This window comes from Crocuta crocuta, unplaced genomic scaffold (assembly GCF_008692635.1).
Source record: "Crocuta crocuta isolate KB4526 unplaced genomic scaffold, BGI_CrCroc_1.0 scaffold112, whole genome shotgun sequence".
In the NCBI taxonomy this organism is placed as follows: Eukaryota; Metazoa; Chordata; class Mammalia; order Carnivora; family Hyaenidae; genus Crocuta; species Crocuta crocuta.
In genome coordinates, this window is record NW_027528818.1 from 8125149 (window position 1) to 8147066 (window position 21918).

The following is a 21918-nucleotide window of genomic DNA, read 5'->3' on the forward strand; positions in this document are numbered from 1 at the left end:
TTTTGTGTTAGGTCAGCATATTATTTCAATTTTATTTGGAATACATATTTACTATTTGGGAAATCTTACACAATAATCTGACTTCTCAGGAGAAGAAAAATCTGAAAAACACTAGACTCAGCACAGTCCCAAATGGCATCTACAAAGAGCAGGTGTTTTTCTCACCCCAACAGATCTTGGATGGTTTGTGCAGATTGTCACTGTCCAGAGTCTCGTGTTTTCCCTTTACAACAATTTCAATGTTTTCAGTCACCTGTCTGGCTCCTAAGGGCATTTGAATAAGCCATGTCTGCAATAAACATACATGGAATGAATAATTAAGACATATAAGATAGTATTAGGTCAGAATTAAAATTACTAACTTTCAATAATTCAAAATTAAATTATTTCATTTAATTAAAATTCATAGGCTATATTAAAATTCTGACCATCTTAGAATTACTATTAAAACTCTCCTGTGAAGAGGCATTGATTTGCACAAATGAACTAGCAGTAACTCTATGTAAGAAGTTTAATCTAATTCTTAAATTTTGTGACAAAATTATCCATAGGCTCATTAGTCTTAAACAACTCCTGAATGTTAAATACTCCTATTTGAGGTTCCTAATCAGATAATCTTTGAAAGAAAAACCTTTGAAAATATCTGCTTTGTATCTTAAATTAGTTCCCTCTAGTGTGAATTTCCTAGTTCTCTAAAAAAGAACTTTACAGCATAATGTCATAAATATGTTTTTCCTTTTAAAAACATCAATATACCCCATTGGACTATAAATTTTAATGTTAGTATCTTTCTTTTCAGACCCAAATCCTAGGTAATGTATGACAGAACCATATGCTAGGCACTTTGTTTGTATAGATTTATATTTTATATTTTAGTTTTTAAGGTGCCTTTGGATATGTTATGTGATATCTCTTATTACAAATGAAATAGTCTACTTTTAGATTACATCTTTTATTGGAAGATGTCGTTTTTAATACTGCTCTAAAACATGCAGTCGTTCATTAAGGATAGCATTTGTATTGTAGTTGTGACTACCAGATAAGAAAGGAGTGATGCAAAGGGAAGATATTTCAAAATATATAATAAAGTCATTTTGTTCTGTGTGTGGTAAGATAAAATCAAAGAGGATGCCACATTTTTATAACTGGAGTTAAACCACTTGTCCATTATGAGCTCCTTCTCTTAATTCCCTTCCCAGTGCCATCAAATAAATCTTGCTAATATACTACTGATTTCAGAATGAAAACATCATATTCTAGTTGAATTATAATCTAAGGAGATGGGCTTACTACAGTTAAAGGCCTATATCTAAGCATAATCTGTATTCAGATATCTTGTAAAATCTCAGCTATGCATCATCAGTTGTTGGATACCAAAATATTAGATTTGAAAGCTATCTGTTGGTTATATATGGTAATATTTCATGCAACTCTCTTCTGTACACTAGGTAGAAAATTTGCTTAATGTGGACAATCCTAAAAATCTCAACACACCTGTCCCCATTATGTATTTCCCTTGTCTGTGTAACGGTAGCATTCCCCTCCTGCCTGGGAAGTTATGGAATAGGCCTGTGCTAACAACACATTTTCTTGGTTGGGTGCTTCATCCTGCATTGAAGCCATAGCCTGTCAGTGGGTCTCCCCAAAGATACGAGGATGTTATTGATCTAGTTTTCCTTCATGTTATCTTTCAATTCTTGATTTGACTTGACTTCTAGTGAATCAGTTAAAAGCTCACTGCTGAGGCATGAGAATTCAGTGACAGCTTTCAGTGCTGTACCCCTTATGAAGAGATTTGGCTGCATGTAAGATACGGTTTAGTTGTCAGGCCTTAGCATGCAGCTGACATCTTAAAATGATCCATAATCTGTTACAGGATTACTCATGTGAGAGCTCCTACATGGATTGTACAGCCCGTTGGGATGTCAGTGTCAATACTGCATTCTGTATGTAGGTATCTAACAATAAATGGTCTTGTGATTTAGGGGACAAGGCATAGAAAAATGACACATTCCGCCAGCAAAACTACTATAAAAAATTAGGCTGAAACAAACGACATAACCATCTGCAGACATGTCTTTTCCAGAGAGGTAGTTTACAAATATTTTGTGTAGAAGACTTAGTAAAATACTTAGTTACCTTTGTAAATTAAATTTGGAATATAGAGGAAGATATAATCTAATTATAATTTGTGTATATGAATAAAGATTAGAATAAAGTGTAGATATACTGTTAGAAATGTATGGAGGGATAAATGGAACTTATTTTGTGTTGCTTCCTAGGAATAACTCTAGGAGATGTAAAATATTTTCAGAGATTCCAATGGCTAGGTATTTAAACCCAACATATTACTAATCTGAATTAGTTCAAATAGTAGAAGAACAGAAATTAATGCTATGTGGCTTGGGAGATATTAGGATATACTACTAGCAATGCAAAGTCTTTGGTATGATCTAGGCAGTAACTCGGGCTGCTACTAAGTCTAGTAGGTGGTTGAAGCTCCAGCAAAATGTGTGCATGTCTCTATCTATATATAAACAATTAAACTTAAAATTGTTTTTGCAAAATTCATAGGATTTTGTGAGCTATAGTGATCTGTCAGTGAAAATTTACAATAATGGTAAGAGAAGAGGTTCCTATGTACTTATCACCCAACTAGTACACATGAAGAGTCTTCTCAGTATCCTTGAACCATCTTTACCATCGTTTCTCTATTGTCAACTGTGCCATAATTGGTTAATTCCATATCTCTCAGCAAAATTGCTGTTTGCAATCATAATATCACGATTCTTCAGTATCTATTGTATTCAAACAGTATAGATTTGGGGAACCTAGGTGGCTTAGTCAGTTAAGCACCTTGGTTTCAGCTCATGGCATGATTTTGCGGTTCATGAGTGCAACCCCACATGGGGCTCTGCACTAAGAGTGTGGAGGCTGCTTGGGATTCTCTCTCCTCTCTCTGCCTTTCTGCCTCTTGAGCTCTATCTTGCTCTCTGACTCTCAAAACAAATGAATTTCAAAAATAAATAAATGAAAAACAAACAAACAGCATAGATTTGCTAATGTTACTTATGTAATTACTCATCTTGTCTTCTCAGAAGATATGCTCAAGTCCTCTCCCTTGATGAGTGTTACCTTATTTGGAAATAGAGTCTTTGTAAATATAATTCAAACTGAGATAAGGTCATGCTGGATGAGGGTGACCCTGATTTAATGACTCATGTCCTTATAAAAAGAGGAAAATTTGGCCAGAAACACAGCAGAAAGGGCCATGTAAAAATGGAAGTAGAGATTGGAGTAATATGTCTACAAACCAAGGAATCAGAAGGAACCAGCAACAACCAGAAGTTAATAAAGAGGCTTAGAACTAATTCTCACACTGAGACTCCAGAAGAAACCAACATTGTTAACACCTTAATTTGGAACTTCTGGCCTCCAGAAAAAAGTATGAGAGAATATATTCCTGTTGTTTGAAGCCACACACTTTGGAGTAATTTGTTATCGGAGCCCTTGGAAATAAATACACGGGTGATGTTGCATCATCTAACATGTCATGCATGAATACTGGTTTTCAATGATCCTCTCAAAGATTACCACTGTGATTCATTAATGATGACTGCAAATGTAAGTCTTGCCCAGTGTATGTAGGAAACAGTGGGTAATTTATTTTTTGTCATATTAAATTTACCATTTGGAATTTTATAGCACAAATATAGAACAGCACAACTTCTAACCATGTCTTCTCTTAAACTCTCATAATCATTCTCTTGAAGTCTCATAATCATTCCCATAAGATGATCTCTTTCAATATCGATGGTACCCCTAACTTTCCTTAGTGAGGATATTAGGCAAAGGAACTGCTGCTGAAATATGAAGTAAAGTCCAAATTGCAAAAGAAATGCATAGTCTTCTTGAGCGTGGCTTAAGACTAACCCAGGATAACACATGTTACCGTATCAATTGGAGGCAATGGAGGTTATCAGTTGGAAAGACCTTTAGTGTTGCATAATAACAATTGCAAAAGCCCTTGCAGAAGATACATATAGTCACCCCTGGAAGACTGAAATATCTGTGGCACAGAATCTACAGAAGCTATGGGGCAAATACTCCAAGTGCTCATATTAGGGGGCTGCACAGGATAAAACGTGTTCATCCACAGGTGTAATCAACTGAAAGTGACCCATGTTTTTGGTAAATAGCAAGAGCTTTATACCTCCCAGGTCTAAGGGAGATACCAAAAGTAATATTGTAAGAAATGTTTGTTTGTTGTGAATATTACCTAACATTCATTTACTCTTCATTCTGATAGCATACAGCTGTACTCTCAGCTCTACGGTTACAACTTTTTGGTCTAAGAATAAACCAACTCCAAAAAATTGGTTCTGTCATTCAATAACATGTAATTTTAGCCAATTTTATAAAAGTACCTCTTGCTAAATGTAAACAGGCTCTGATTGTTACTGGTAACCATCCTCTTAGAATCTTAAATAAAAACTGCTTTGTGAAAAAAATTAGCAATTTGGGAAGCAGAACAGAAAGAGAACTTTGATTTTAAATGATGGCGTTGGACTTCTGAATGAATCAATATAAAGCCACACTAGCTCTGTATTTCTATCACCCTATTTATTCCAAGTAGGGTTAAGCTAGTACAAATTTATCTAATTGATAACCCCATGAAGGGGTGTTGATAACCCCATTAGGAGAACAGTAACCAGTTAAAATATTATTGCTGTTACTTGGGTTAAGGGTTAGATTATAGAATAGAAAATATGGTATTGGAGAAATTAAATTAGACCTAATATATTATAAAAACTTGATACTTTATAATGATCTATAATCTGTTACAGAATTACTCATGTGAGAGCTTGTACATAGACTGTACATACAGTCTATTGGAATGTCCAAGTCAATACTGTATATGGTATATAGGTTTCTAAGAATATAATTATTGTGATTTAGAGAACAAGGTCTTATAATGACACTTTTGGAGAGCAAAACTATTATAGAAAATTAGACTAAACATATGCTATAACAATCTGTCCAAAAAAATCAATAGTACTTACTTCTGTTGTTTCAGTCACTGTGGATGACACTTCCATCATTTCATCTTCAGTTTTCACTCTCTGAAATACTACCTAGCAAGGCATTATTAACTTCACTTTACAAATGAGGAATCTGAGAATTACTGAGTTTAGGCAGCTTGCAAAAGTCATGTACCCTAAAACTGAGAGAGCTTAAATGCAATCCCAAATCTGTTTGGTTTCTTAAGACCACATCCTTTTATCCTGGAATATTTTGAAGAAAGACATACATAAGATCCAAAGATTATCTTTGCAAATATGGCTAATCATATCAAGTCTTATATTTTGTCTTTTAATTGTCATAGGTGTTTTTTTTATTTTATGGGGTTTTGTTTGTTTTTTTGATCCCCAGCCTCATAATCTGCAGCACACATACACTGACTGAGTGCCAGTTGAGAGCAAGGGTGTAAACTTAATTATTGATCCACTTGTTTCTTGATACTTCTACTCTGAAACAAAAGGTTGGAAAAGAGCTAGTGGAAACATCTGGTAACCTCAAAATCAAATAGAATGTTCCAGTATCATTTATCCAAACATGGATTTCCTGAATTACACAGAAATTAAATGTTGAAGTAACTAAACTCCAAACTAGCATTTTTTCCTAATTTTATAAAATTTATCAGTGTGTTAGGTGGTTTTGGTAAAATGCTGTTTGTGTATATGTGTGTGTGAGAGTGTGTGTGTGCATGTATGAGTGTGAGACAGAGAGACAGGGATAGAGACAGACTGGCCTAACCAGAGAACTGTCTTATGCAGCAGAGAGCAGCTATCATACTGACTATGTCACATTGGCTTTTTTAATTCTTGCAGGAGTTACTAAACCATCCATGTCTCCCCAGCCCTGAGGTCGGTCACATTATTTTCACTTTAACAGATGAAATTGCCTTTATGTCCTAGGACATGAGACTTAAGGATTTTTTTTTTTTAATCTCACAAAAACTACTTGGTGTTTTTTATTGCCAACAATCAAAAACAAAATGATTAATAAAATTAAAATATGAAATTTCTCTTTAAAATTGCTTTTATTTAAAATTCTATTTATTATAGTTTGCCACATTCCCTTAACTTTTTTGTTTGTAAGAACACCGTGAGTTTTACAACTGCAAGTTACTCCTTTAGATTTCCCAAAAGTTAGAGTTTCTTTAAAGAATAAACTACATTGACCCTGAAGTAAGGGAGCAATGGCACAGGTTGAGGGAAGGGTCAGTAAGCTTAGAGGAGGGTTATGGGATGATTGAAAAGAGACTACAGTTCTCTCTCTTTTAACTTGCTGGTTTTCTGTTAATTAGGGGGGGTGGGGGTGGAGAGCCTCTTTGTGATGAAACTATTGCTAATCAGAAAAAAAAAGAGAGATAGGTGGAAGGTGATATGACAAAAGCTTTTTTTTTTCTTGATTTCTTGCCTCCATAATGTGAAAAAAATATTCAAAGTGAAAATACATAACCATAGATTAAATGTGGGTCACTGACAAAAGGGTTCATTACCCCTTCTCTGTAAACTTCAATTGTCTAATTGTGAATTAGATTTTCAATTTCTAAATTTCTAAATGTGTCAGAATTATATGTAGTTTGGAAAGGGCATAATTCTAAATTACATGAATTGACTATGATACAAAAGTTTATTTCTCACTTTGTCTTATGATTATTTTGACACAAATCTACTGCCAGATTTGTGTTAAACATAATGTAATGATGGCATGAGCCCAATATTTAATTAAGACCTATCTTCTAATAACTAATGGTTGAATTTGACATCTTTCTGCTATATCCTAACATGGTTGAGATTTTGTGAAGGTTTTTGGCTGAAATCCAGTTATCACAGCTGTTTTTGTATCATCACCGCTTTGAGAAAACCATTTTTCCCACCTCTAAATACCTATTTTTAAATGTAATTTTGCTGTGAGAACTTCTTTTATCCTTTCTTACACATAAATACTTTCCTTTTGGGGAAATTCTTAACATTGGTTCCTACCTGCTGCTCACAACTATTACTCATTTGTGATGTCATTATTAAATAAGTCACTAGAAATTATCCAAGCTAAAGTGTTTCAGAGAGGGTAGTATTTTATTGTTAGACGATTAGAGTAGAGAAACTTCTAAACTGAAGAAACAACACATATCATGAATATATGATAAAATGATTACATTGGTATAAACATATTAAATTCATGTCTTTTAGCATTTTATATCCTTTACTCTAAACAAGATGCACATTTCATGTTGAAATATAAAAGCAAGCTTGTATTATCCTGAATCTGTGTTTTCTTTTAAAGTGAGTAGTTAGGGGGAGGAGTTAAGATGGTGGAGAAGTAAAGGTCCCTGGGCTTATCTCCTCCCTTCAACACAGTTAGGATCAACATCAAATCATTTTGAACACTTAGGAAAATTATCTGATAATTAAGAGAACAATCTGCATAATTTGAAGAAAGAATGTGGCAAGTATGCTGTGCTGAGGGGAGAATTGGGGGAGAGAAAAGCTGTGGCGTTTCAAAGGGGTGGGGGCTCTAATTTTGGAGAGAGAGAGAGAGAGAGAGAGAGAGCAGTGTGTCGGGTTCACACAGAAAAGTATTCCCCCCAAAACCATTGACAAAAGAGTCATGAGAAACAGACTATTGTGCTTTTGCAAATAGTAGAGCTGAAATTCTGAATTTTAGGAAGTCTGTGCAATTTGCATGGCATGTTGTGGTGCTATGGGGGAGAAGGAGGGGAGACCCAGGAGCGGACTGCAGACAGTGTGGTGTGGAGGCACTGGGAGAGAATGTTCCTTTTCCTGATGTGCATTTGGAAGAGGGTATATTTCCTCTCCAAGGACTAAAGACCCAGCTAACACCTTTGAGTGACTTTTCGATAGCAGGGTGCACAGCCACGTGCAAAGGGTGGATAAAGTGGTCTCAACTTTTTGCTGTGCTTCACCATCAGCTCCACTATCCAGACACTTGTGCAGCCCCGTTACTGCTTTTCTGGGACAGAAAAGCACCAGGTGTAGTGCTGTGAGTCTCTCTTTTGGAGAGAGGGAAGCAGGTCTATGCCTTGCCAGGTCCTTTAAGATTTGAAGTTTGAATTCTAGTGATGCACCAAAGATAAAACACAGAAGACTGGGTGTATCATTGGCCCTAGGAAACAGAAGGGATCTGATGGAAACCTGGGACAAAGGAGGGGAGATTGTTTGCCTGTCTGTGAGGGCCACCTGAACAGAGGTGGGCACCAGCTCTCCTCCCCAGGAATGAGAGACTGAGATGATGCCACACCGCCTACCAGTATGGTCGGACTTCAGGGAGCATCACAGCCCCCTGCCCACGAAGCTGGAGCCTCTTACACCAAACTCTGCCCCCCTGTGCTTTGCAGGGACATCTTTACAAGGGCAGGTCCTGATTGTAAGCCAGCCCAGAAGGCCTCTTCCACAGAGGACCAACACAGGTTCCCTGTGTGCACCAAGTCTACTGATCACAGAGTGCTACAAAGCATCAGCTTCAGTTCTGGTGGAAATAAGACCAGGGTCTTTTCTGTTTGTTTTGCTTGTTTTTAATCAGGCTTATGTTTTTTTTATTTGTTTGTTTGTTTTTAATTTTCTTGTCTTGTTTTTTTGGATCAGGCTTCTTTTCTTTCTTTCTTTCTTTCTTTTTTTTCTTTATCTTTTTTGCTTTCTTTCTCTTTGGAATCAGGCTTACTGTTTTTTTGTTTGTTTTTTGTTTGTTTGCTTGTTTGTTTTCCTTTTATCTTTTTTTTATAATTCCTTTTTAAAATTTTAATCAGGCTTATTTTAACAAACAAATCAAAGCACACCTAGTTAAAGGTCCAAATACTCCCCACTTCGGCAAGGAGAAACTTTGCAAAGGACTGACTTGGGGGAAAGAACAGCCAAATCACAATAGCAGAGTGCAAACAACATCCACCAGAAACACTTTCTGAAGTGCCAATCCATGACGGTATATTACATTTTCTTTTTTTTTTTTAATTTTTTTTAATATTTTATTTATTTTTAGGAGAGAGAGAGAGACAGCGTGAGCAGGCGAGGGTCAGAGAGAGAGGGAGTCACAGGCTGAAACAGGCTCCAGGCTCTGAGCTGGCAGTCAGCACAGAGCCCGACGCGGGGCTCGAACCCACGAACTGCGAGATCATGACCTAAGCGAAAGTCGGACGCTTAACCGACTAAGCCACCCAGGCGCCCCTACATTTTCTTAATATAGAGCAGTAAACATAACAAGCTTTCATAACACACAAAAGACAGAAATGTAGACAAAATGACAAGAACGAGAAATTCTCCCCCAAAGCAAGATCAAAAAGAAACCACAGCCAGAGATTTTCTCAAAGCAGATATAAGTAATATATCTGTACAAGAATTTAGAACAACAGTCATAAGATTACTAGCTGGGCTTGAAAAAAGCATAGAAGACTCCAGAAAAACTCTTGCTGCAGAGATAAAACACCTTAAATATAGTCAGGCAAAAAAAAAAAAATGTTGTAACTGAGATGCAAAAGTGACTGGATGTAATTGCAATGAGGATGAAAGAAGCAAAGGATCAAACAGGTGATACAGAAAATAAAATCATGAAAAATGAAGCTGAAAAAGAGAAAGAAAGAATCTGTCAGATCATAATTATAAACTTAGGGAAAGCACAATAATATCGGTATCATAAGAGTCCCAGAAGAATAGCAGGAAAAAGAGACAGAAGGTTTATTTGAACAAATTATAGCTGATAACTTCCTTAATCTGGGGAAGGAAACAGACATTCAAGTACAAGAGACACAGAGAATGTCCCTTAAAAAGTCAACAAAAACAGGTCATTAGGACATAATCATAGTGAAACTTGGAAAATACAGTGATAAAGAGAGAGTTCTGAAAGCTGCTAGGGAAAAAAAGGTCCTTAACCTACAAAGGTAGACTCAAAAGATTAGCTGTAGACTTGTCCACAAAAACTAGACAGGCCAAAAGAAACTGACATGATATTCAACTTGCTAAATGGGAAAAATATGAATACATTATCCAGCAAGGTTGTCATTCAGATTAGAAAGAGAGAGACTTTCCAATGCAAGCAAAAAGTTGAAAAGTTCATGAACACTAAATCAACTCAAGAATTATTAAAGGAGACCCTTTGAGCAGGAGATACCAACAGCAACAAACCACAGAGGAATGTAGACAATCTATAGGAACTGTGACTTTACAGGTGAAGTTACAATGGCACTAAATTCATATCTATCAATAATTAAATGTAAATAGAGTAAATGTTCCAATCAAAAGACATAGGGTATCAAAATGTATTTTTAAAAAGAACCATCTATATGCTACTTACAAGAGACTCATTTTAGATCCCAAAACACCACTGAATTGAAAGTCAGGCAGGGGGTGGAGAACAATTTATCATACTAATGGACATCAAAAGAAAGCTGGAGTAGCCATATTTATATGAGAAAAAAAGTTTTAAGCCAAATACTATAATAAGAGATGAAGAGGGACACAATATTATAATATGTTAGTCTATCCAACAAGAAGATCTAAAAATTGCAAATATATGCCCCAACATTAATAGTAGGGAATTTTAACACCCCACTTAAGGCAGATCATCTAAGCAGAAAATCAACAAGGAAACAATGGTTTTGAATGACACAATGGGTCAGATGGATTTAACAGATATATTCAGAGCATTTTACCTTAAAGCAGCAGAATGCACTCTTTTTGAATGCACATGGAACATTCACCAGAATAGATCACATACTGGGTCATAAATCAGATCTCAGCAAGTACAATAAGATAGAGATCATACCATGTATATTTTCAAATCACAATACTATGAAACTTCGAGTCAACCACAAGAAAAAATTTGGAAAGACCAACAATACATGGGGGGTAAGAACATCCTATTAAAGAATAAATGGATTAACCATGAAATTAAAATATAATAATAATTTAAAAATTACATGGAAGCCAATGAAAATGAAAGCACAACAATTCAAAACCTTTGGGATGCAGCAAAGATAGTCATAAGATAGAAATATATAGTAATTCAGGCCATCTTCGAAGTAAGAAAATTCTCAAATATACATCCTGACCTTCCGTCTATAGCAGCTGGGGAAAAAACAGCAAATAAAGCCCAAAATCAGCAGAAGGGAAATAATAAATATTAGAACAGAAATTGATAATATTGAAATTAAAAAAGAAAAATAGTAAAGCAGATCAACAAAAGAAAGAACTGGTTCTTTGAAATAAAATAAAATTAAATTCATAAACTAGAAGACCTATCAGAGAGAAAGAGAGAGAGAGAGAAAGGACCCAAATAAATAACATCGCAAATGAAAAAGGAGAGATCACAACCAGCACCACAGAAATATAAGCATCCTAAGAGAATATTATGAGCGGTATGTGACAAGTTGGGCAATCTGGAAGAAATAAATACATTTCTAGAAACTTTTAAACTACCAAACAGAAACAGGAAGAAATAGAAATTTTGAACATACCCATAACCAGTAAAGTAATTGAATCAATAATCAAATATCTCCCAACAAACCAGAGTCCAGGGCCAGATGTCTTCCCAGGGGAATTCTACCAAACATTTAAAAAAGAATTAATACATATTCTTTTGAAACTGTTCTAAAAAAATAGAAACAGAGGGAAAATTTCCAAAACCATCTTATGAAGCCAGTATTACCTTGATTCCAAAACCAGACAAAGACAACACTAAAAAGAGAATTAGAGACCAATATCCCTGATGAATATGGATACAAAAATTTCAATAAAATACTAGCAAATCCAATCCAAAGGTACATTAAAAGAATTATTCCCTCAATCAAGTGGGATTTATTCCTGAGATTCAAGGCTCATTCAATATACACAAATCAATCAATGTGATATACCACATTAATAAAAGAAAGGATAGCAATCATGATTTTCTCAATAGATGTAGAGAACCTATTTGACAAAATACAGCATCCTTTCTTGATAAAAACCCTCAAGAAAGAAACATGTGTAACATCATAGAAGAAACATGTGTAACATCATACAGACCATATACAAATGACCCACAGCTAATATCATCCTCAGTGGTGAAAAACTGAGAGCTTTTCCCCTAATGTCAGGAAAAAGAAAGATATATTCACTCTCACCACTGTTGTTCAACCTACTATTGGAAGTCCTAGCCTCAGCAATCAGACAACAGAAAGAAATAAAATGCACCCAAATCAGCAAGGAAGAAGTTGAACGATGTAGAAAACTCAAGAGACTCTATCAAAAAATTACTAGAACAAATACATGAATTCAGCAAAGTCACATAATATAAAATCAATGGACAAAAAATTATTGCATTTCTATACACCAATAATGAAGCAGCAGAAAGAAAAATTTAAAGAATTTTTTTCTTTAAAAAAATTTAAAGAAAAAAAAATTAAAGAAGTTTAAACATAAAGGATTTTGAATATAAAGGGCTGGCTTCATAGGTGTGAGATCCATGCAGTTCCATAGGGCCCCACACTGACACAAAACCAAAGATGGTGTAATTCTCTGCTGTCTTTGTTTAGAAGTGCTTAAGCATATTTTTGAACCATTTCATTTTTCACTGGGATCAACAAATTATGTAGCCAACTTGCTTTTGAAATTTGGCAGAGGCAGTATGAAATCTGGTCATAGGTGATTTGGGATATTAATTAAGGAGATAAGAACTATCAAGATAAATATGTAATTCAATAAATATTTATTAAGTGCATACTGTTTGGCAGGTACTACTCTAGGAATGGGATATGGTAGTCAAGCAGACAAGCAAAATCCTTCTGCTTGAGCTTATGTGCTAGAAAAGAGAGAGATAATAAACAAATAAGGAGACTGCTAGATGATAAGAACCAAGGGGAAAAAAATGAAGAAAAAAACTATAAAAGAAATGAAGAGAGTGGGGAGGGAGTGACCACCCACCAGAACAGGATGGGCTAGAATTGTAGCATCAGTTGCCCTCTTTGCTAAAATTATCTCTGCTTTAGGACAAACTCACTCTCCTCTCCAACCCTTTCATACGAAAGGAGACCATTAGTCTGTCATTTAGACAAGAAAATGTAATTGGTGGGAGATTTTTCTGAGAACTTATTGAAATCAAGTTTGTAGTTCATTAAAATTGGTCTCTAGCTCAGCAAATGGTGGAGGCGTGGGTGCCTATGACAAATGCATTACCCTGATTTCTGCCAGCTTAACTGCTTCTGTCCTAAGATAAGAACAACCAGAGAGATGAGGTAATGGGCCTTGGTATTTGTAACTGGAAATGATAACTGTGTAAATACATTTGGAGATTTATAAGAACATCTGAGAGTCAATTTGCAAGCCATTTGTCACTTTTTAAAAAAAAATGAAGAACCAGAAAACTAACCTTATGACATTGTATATTCAATTTTAAAATACTATATTTCTCAGGAGTATATATTGTTCTTGCTTGCACAAATTCAATATGTATGTGCTAACTTAATGTACAAGTAATGAAATAGTGTCATGATGGAAGAACACAGTTGTCATTGTAACAATCTATCCATATCACCTAATTATCACAGCATCTTTACTAAAATGAGCTAAAGTCCCTTCAGATATAACATAATGGAATTTCACACCTTCTCACAATTTATTGAAATATATTACCAACATGTTTTAAGAGCTCATCATTATAGACGCAGGAGCTGAAATTGACTTTGATAAGCTCATGTAGTAAGTCAGGAGGTCAGCTGGTAAATGTGTGAATCTTCAGAAGACTGAACTGCTTTGTTAGAATCAAAAAACTTGTATTTATCCAACCTTGGCACTCTTAAAATGTGAATTAAATTTAAAAGAAGTGTATATCAGCAATCAACGGCTGAATTGGGTGAACTTACAAACCCGTTCATATTAATCGCAGTGTCTTCAAAAGTAGTAGTCATTACTTAAACAATAACAGGCTCCATCAAATCCTATTGCTTTAGGCTGGACTGGCCCCACTACCATTAGATATAGTCACATCTAAGTATTAGCAAAGTTGTTTTTATGTGGTTTATATGCCCTTTTTTCTGTCTTTAATTTTCTAAATATTTTAAGTTCAATTGCATTTCTTGTTTTGCCTTGTATTTAAAAGAAAACTAATTTTAGGGGCACCTGGGTGGCTCAGTCAGATAAGTGTCCACCTTGGGCTCAGGTCATGATCTCATGGTTCCAAGGTTCAAGCCCCACGTCCGACTCTGTGCTGGCAGTTCAGAGCCTGGAGTCTGTTACAGACTCAGTGTCTCCCTCTCTTTCTGCCCCTTCCCCACTCATTTTCTCTGTCTCTCAAATAAGTAAATATCAAAAATCAATAAATCCATTAATTAAATAATTAATATTTATAAATATTAATTTGTTTATTTTCAAATATTTACTACTCTTTAAATTTTTAAACCTCTTAAACCTCTTTTCAATAGGATTAAAGCACAGTACATCAATTTGGATTTTTATTTGTTCTGGATAAGTTATGCTCCTATTAGCCAAGTAGTTTCCAAAATGCACTTTTCGACCATCAGTTCCAAAAACTGGGGTTGGAGGGGATTTTTAATGACTATCGATATATGTGTATATCTCTTTAAAATATCCTGTCACTTTGATGGGCTTGGTGGTGCTGATGTAATCATTAGCTTTTGAATTTAAATTTAAAATCTGAAAGTGATAGTGGCAAAATCTGGAAAATCTGGATGAAATATTTTGGGTTTGAGCTGAAATGCACACATCATTCCAAATATTCTTGATCTATATTTTTTAAATTTTTCTTTTGATTCCAGTCATAGAGTATAATAGATTAAAATGGGGACTATTTTCTTGGAAGGGTATTATATCAATACATTTGTAGGTCATATATTGTTTTCAGAATATCTGAGTAACTTCTGTAAGTCTGTATTACTTCACATAGAAGAAATAAGGACATATTGTGTATACCGTTTACATTGTAGTCTTTAAGCATATCAACCACCCACACAAATAAAAATGTTGGGTAGGTTTATTATTATCATTAAGAATGCAAAATACTTTTTATTAAAAATCAGAGGATTTAGTTAAAATGAATACTTTAAAGTAATAAAAAGTTTTCAATTCATATGAATAGTAACATCAATTTAAAGTTAGAAATATGAAAATAACTTTAACATTTTTCTTTGGTTTTAGCCTATGCTTCCAAAAATTTAAAACTACATTGATAAACGGAAAAAATCTATCAAGTAAGATAAGTGGGTGGAGGGGGAAGATAAAATATTTGCAACATATATAAAATCATTGAAAATATAATTTTTCCTGGACAAGTATACCATGACATAGGCATAAATAACCTACATATTTCACTCATATTTGTAAGAAGAGTTGAGGGACAGTGGTCCAAGGTGTAACCTTTAAGGGTAACCTTCCTTCCCCATAGCTCTCAATGGAAAAGTGGCTCAACTACCATGAAGAGAACCAGAAGTATATATATAGTTGTAGCTTTTCATTAAAACATAGAGAATTTCAGAACATGGTTGTGAAAAATTGTGTATCTGCTCTTTCTTAAGCTGCTTTAATGTCCTATATACACATTAAAGAATGCATCAGTCTGCTTCAAAACAAACAAGCAAACAAATCAGAGTACTGATAAGAACAAGAACTTCTGAAGCTAAGAACAGAGTAATTAACAACAAATCTAAGTGTTTGTAGTCTTATACTAAATGCCTATTCAATGCCAAACCCTGACTTGGGGTTAAGAATACAATGGTAACACAGACGTGCCTTCCCCATCCCCAACATACTCATTATAGAGAATAGAGATACATATTCCTGGCCTCCTCTCTGGAAAGAACATATTTAAACATTTAGATAAGAAGAACATGGGACTATCAAGGGACTGAAATAAATTCAGTGACAGTTACTGGATTATGGAAGGTAAAGGATACTCATTTAAAAGGCAAGGTTGGAGAGGGAAGAAAGGACCAGGTCATAATGCACTTGTACATCAGGTTTAGGAATACAGACTTTCTCCAAAAGGAAAAGGAAAGGTCAAAAATTTGCAGACAGAGAAGTACCGTAATCAAATGTATGCCTCTCATGTCAGGCAACTGGGCAGCCATCAATACTATTCATTTCAAAGAGATCACTGGAGAGAAGGCAGGTCTGGGAGATGATGAGTTTAGATGTTCAAACCTTGAATATGATGTTTCTGAAAGACATACAAGCATACATATGTAGTAGGAAGCTGGGCATTTTTAGCAAATGTGAGTGGAATTATTTAGACATAGCTTTGCAGCTTTATAGAAATAAAAAAGGAGGGATCGAAAGGAACAAATGCTGCCAAAAGGTCACTTATATGCAAGTACAAAAAGAAAAAAAATATTTTCAGTGAATCAGGATAAACAAGTTAAATGCTTTTGGATCCCAGATTTACTGAAATTATGAGGGCAAAAAAACTAATAGCAACCGCTTAAGGAGAAAAAGGAGACAATAAGTTTAATAAATTATTTCAAGATGTTTAGCTTTATTATGGAATAGAGAAAGAAATAGCTATATGATGACTGTGTTAATGGAGGGCTTCTTTAAGAGAAAAGGTTTTAGAGCTTGAATAATAATGGAAAACATCCAAGAGCTAGAGGATCTGTTTCCCTTTCTCCTCTTTGTCTAAATGCAACCATCTTGAGGATACCCATAAGGACTAAGTAGGTTTTGTGTGCATATATGTTAGAAAACTAATTGGGCTGTTATTCTGACCTTGTTTGATCTGGAAAAAAAAAAGAAGAAAGAAACCCTGACCCAATGTAAAATGTATTTTCCCAAAGGAAAGTGAGGAAGGATCCTAATTTCAGGGTATGTTGAAGGAGGAGTAAAGGAGAACTGTGCCTTGAGATTCCCCATGACAAGATATCCTGGCCTCTGGCAACTCTTACCTCTGACCTTCTGGAATCCTCCATCATGGATTGTTTATATTCTCCCTGGTTTCCCAGTCTCTGCTAAGGCAGTGTAGTAAAGTCATCCCTAATAATCTGCCCTTGCTAGTTCTGCCTCTGTTTGTCGAGGGAGTAAAACTTGTGAATCTCAGAAACAATTCTCCTGCCAGAGCTGGGGCAGAAAGATTAAAAAAAAACACACACACACACACACACAAAGAAAGGAAGAAGATCAAGGAAGGGGTATCCTTCCTTTATTCTAAGTCAGAGGCTGAATTTGTAAGTCCGATGATATGACTATATATGTTCCCTCTCCCCATAAAAAAAAAAACCAACCTAGATACGACAATATAAAAATTTTATGTTTGAAGCAAATTAATATAAAGAGTAAATATCTTTTTACTCAAATGAAGGATCAAAAAAGCTCTTATTTCATTCTTTTCCCAAGGACATCTCTAATTCATTAAAATAAGAAGTTTGGCATAAATAGTTAAATACATGTAACCAGTGTGGTTCAAAGAATCAAGGCTTCTGTAACAAGACCAAAAAGCCTTGGTCTATAACCTATTAAAAATGCTTTGGATATGTAAATTAAAGATGATAACATGGAACTGTTGATACAACTCTTTTTAATTATAAGAATATGCAAGACTATAAAATTTAAGAACTTGATGAGATATATTAAAAATTTGTTAAGGAAGGTAACTTTGAATTTATATACAATAAGAAGCTGACTAATTTATTGGGACAGAAAGTAAATAGTTTAAACTTTCGTAAGTACTCAATTCTGTCATAGTAGCTTGAAATTTGATATAACATAAAAGAATTCGATGGGTATGTTCTAATATATCTTTATTTCTAAATTAGGTTGAAGACTGGATTCCTCCCAAAGGCTATGACTCCTATCCTAATGCTAAAAGATTCTAAAATGAATATTATGCCTGAACAAAAGTTATTATATAGCTATATTGCATGTGTATATGCCTGCATCATTATTTCTGGTACCTCCAGACATCAAAAAATCATTGTGAGACAAATTATAAAGACTGAATAAACACATTTTCAGGACACGTGGGTGGCTCAGTCAGTTAAATTTCTGACTCTTGATTTTGGCACGGGTCATGCTCTTATGGTAGATGAGACAGAGTCCCCAGCTGAGCTCTGCACGCAACAACATAGAGGCCTGCTTGGGATTCTCTCTCTCACTCTCTCTCTCTCTGCCCCTCCTCCAATCATGGGCGTGCTTCCTCTCTCTCTCTCTCAAAAATAAGTAAATAAATAAATAAATAAAGGGTTTTTTTGGTTTTGTTTTTAAAAAGCATATTTTATTTATTTTCTATTCAGGAAAATTTTGGTCCTTCCTTGAGATATTTCTTTTATATATGTAAAAAATAGAGTTTACATTTTATCGGAAGGAAGCAAGGCTGACTGGTTTTCCAATTGCAGTTAAGCAAGTTTTCAATCAGATTGGAACCTAGCTGAGCCTCCTCTTGAGCTTAGACTTTAGAAAACTCGTATTCAGTTGATAATTTAAAAAATGATTAATTTTTTATTGTTTGCTAATAACCATAGTTGGACTGAAGATTCACAAGAGAGAATCCTCATTACTGAATACTCATAGGTAAACAAATTCTACTGTGGCCTGAGAAGGGCTACAATAAAGTAATGCATAGACAATTATGGGAATGCCAAAGAAGGAATAGCTTCAAAGTAACGAGGAAACTGCAGGATATTAATTTTCAGGTAACTACTTAGAGAACATAGTGTCTTAATTAACAGAATAAAGTGTTCCACTAAATCAGTGCACTAATGTCCTTATTAGTTTTTCATTAATTATTCCAACTACCATTACCCACAGCATCAAGAAGTGCAGCATTTCCCCCCTGAATTTGTCAAAGACCATGACAAAAAGTTATAATCTAAAATGTCCAGTTTCCAATTCTAAACTAAAGGATTACAGTGGCAGGATCACCTCACTATATCTAATTACTTCTACCTGTGAATATGTTGCTTCATAGTTCAACCCAATGGAAATTCATAAAACTTGTCTTTTATTTTATGAATCTCTTGTTCACGTGGCTATATGTTCCATCTTGTTCCTCCAGAGAGGCTAATCTCACTTTCTTGTTGCTGTGGTCAGAAAAGTATGCCCAATACTTGGATTCCCAAAGATGTAGCTCTTACTACTTGGATACTTCAGTCTGCAAATGCAGAAAACTTCTAGACGGATGAGATTAAGGGAGACTGTGGAGTTTATTATCTCATAGGCTCAGAACAACAGAACTTGTCCTACCCAACCCCAAGTATCTACAAAATATTTGACACTTTTTTTTTACTTCTATAAAACAAGTGTCTGGATTACATTGTCTTTTCCCAGATATAAAAATATTCACATAAATTTGGCATTTTAAAATAAGCTATGTATATTTTCAAAGCGTCCTGTTTCATTTTGCTTTTTAAAATATATCCTCGGAAGGGGAGGCAAGATGGCGGAGAAGTAGGAAGCACCATACATTTCGCCTGCACCCATCCGTCAAACAGAGAAGGCCTGAAGTCCTAGGACACTGAGCCACAGGAGTGTGGGAAGAGAAAGAGACAGAGTGCACTGGGAAGGAAACCTCACAAGTGCGTGAGTGCGAACTGGGGAAGATCAAAGCGGGATGGGACCAGAGACACGGAGGGAGGGGAGAGAACCCAGCTTGCATGCAGCTGCGGTGAGTGATAAACCTGCGAGTGGTGGGGAGCTGCCGCGAGTCCAGGGGAAAGGAAAGAAAAGCTGAGATGGCTCATAGAACCGTCCCTGCAGAAGAGAAAAAACCTCAGCTTGGAAAGACAGTGTTTTTTAGCTCTGGCTGGGGTGCTGACTTTAAACTAGGTGCCCTGGTCCCAGAAGGTGCCAGGAAAAACGGAACTGCCCTGCGCCCAGCACCATCCATGGCGGTGGTGGCCCGGTGAAGCAGCAGCAACGCCTGTGGCGGCGGTCCCGGCGTCTGGTGAAGCGGCAGTGGCGCGCATGACATCAGCCCACTGAAGCGGCGGTGGCAGCAACCCGGTGAAGTGCCGCCGGCACCTGGTGAAAAGGTGGCTGCATGAGTGAAAGTTGCCTGCTGAAGCGGGACGGCCGGTAAAGCAGTAGCGGCGGGGTGAGGCGACGCGGACTCTGCGGACCTGAAGTTGCTACGATCCCCAGACACACTCCGGTTGTATGGCTGCTTGACCCCGGCGGACCTGAGGCTGCGGCACTTCCCCCACCCTCCACTCAACCCCCGGCAACAGGGAAACAGCGACCAGCAGAACTCTTAATGGCGGTATAACAAAGCCTCTCAGCAGTAATCAGACTAGATAGTTTCTCTAGCTAACACCAACTTCTTTCTCTCATCTCTCCAACCATATTCCACCCTTTAGCTCTTTGAAAAAAGCTTCTTATCCCTTCTGCCTGTTCATTCTATGTCCAATTTTGCCTCATCCCTGCCCTATCATCTCTCTCTTTCTCTAGCTCTTCAACAAGCACTGCATACACCCGGCTTTTTAATTGTAACTGGGAAATCTGGTTATATGCTTTAAACCAATTTTTGTCTATCGGTTTTCTTCATTCTTTCTTTTCTTTTCTTTTCTTTTCTTTTCTTTTCTTTTCTTTTTTGACTTTTTAATGTATTTTTATTTTCTATCATTTGCCTTCCCTCCTCCATCTTTTCTCATTGCTTTTTAGTTTTCCCTCTTGGTTAGCGTGATTNCATGCAAGGAACAAAGACACCAGACACCACCACAAGCATGAGCCCCACAAAGGACACAATGACTCTAAACCCACATATTTCAATGATAACACTAAAGGTAAATGGGCTGAATGCTCCAATCAAAAGACATAGGGTAGCAGAATGGATTAAAAAAAAACAAAATCCATCNGAGGGAGAAAAGAGTCCTAACATATAAAGAGAAACCTATCAGAGTGGTGACAGACCTATCTACTGAAACTTGGCAGGCCAGAAAGGAATGGCAGGAGATCTTCAATGTGATGNTAGAAATAAATATAAAACGTTTCAAAAAAATTAAAAAAAAAAGAAACAGGCTTATAGATAAGAATGTGCTAATAGCAGGGGACTTTAATACTCCACTTACAGCAATGGATAGATCAACCAGACAGAAAATCCGTAAAGAAACAATGGACTTGAATGACACAAGGGACCAGATGGATATGACAGATATATTTAGAACTCTCATCCTGAGGCCAAGGAATTCACTTTCTTCTCAAGTGCACATGGCACATTCTCCAAGATNTTCAATGGGGAAAAACTGAGAGGTTTCCCCCTAAGATCAGGCACACAGCAGGGATTTCCACTCTCACCACTGTTGTTTAACATAGTGCTGGAAGTCCTAGCATCAGCCATCAGAGAACAAAAAGAAATCAAAGGCGTGAAAATCGGCAAAGAAGAAGTCAAACTCTCACTTTTCGCAGATGACATCATNGGGGACGGGGGAGATGTGCATGGAGGAGGGCACTTGTTGGGATGAGCACTGGGTGTTATATGGAAACCAAGTTGACAATAAACTATTTGTTAAAAATAAAAAAAATAAAAAATAAAAAAATAAAAAATAATTTAAAAAATGTTATACTGACAAAATGTAGAAATAACTTCATGCATTATAACAATGTTTAAATATTCTCATAAAATCAAATGAAACTGATTACTGATTGACATTAAAAACTGGAAGAAAAAAATAAAATATATCCTCAATGAACCGGCATCTACTTTGCTAAAGACAAGGTGATCAAAACATAAATAAATCCACATATGTACAAGAAATCTTAGGTATGCCATTCGGCTATGTGAATATTTAGCATTCATTAGACAAACAACAACAACAACAACAACAACAAACACCATAAATGTATGATCTTTATCTTACTCCAGAACACAGCAAAGTCTACCTCCCCCTAAATCAGAAAGCCTAGCTACATTTTTTCTGTAGTCTCA

At 35.9% G+C, this 21918-nt stretch overlaps 1 pseudogene; it reads right to left on the reverse strand.

Moving 5' to 3' along the window:
* Window positions 1-21405, reverse strand: part of LOC144224830 (trifunctional enzyme subunit beta, mitochondrial-like) — a 35545-nt pseudogene extending 14140 nt beyond the window's left edge.
* Between the last annotated feature and the right edge of the window lie 513 nt (window positions 21406-21918).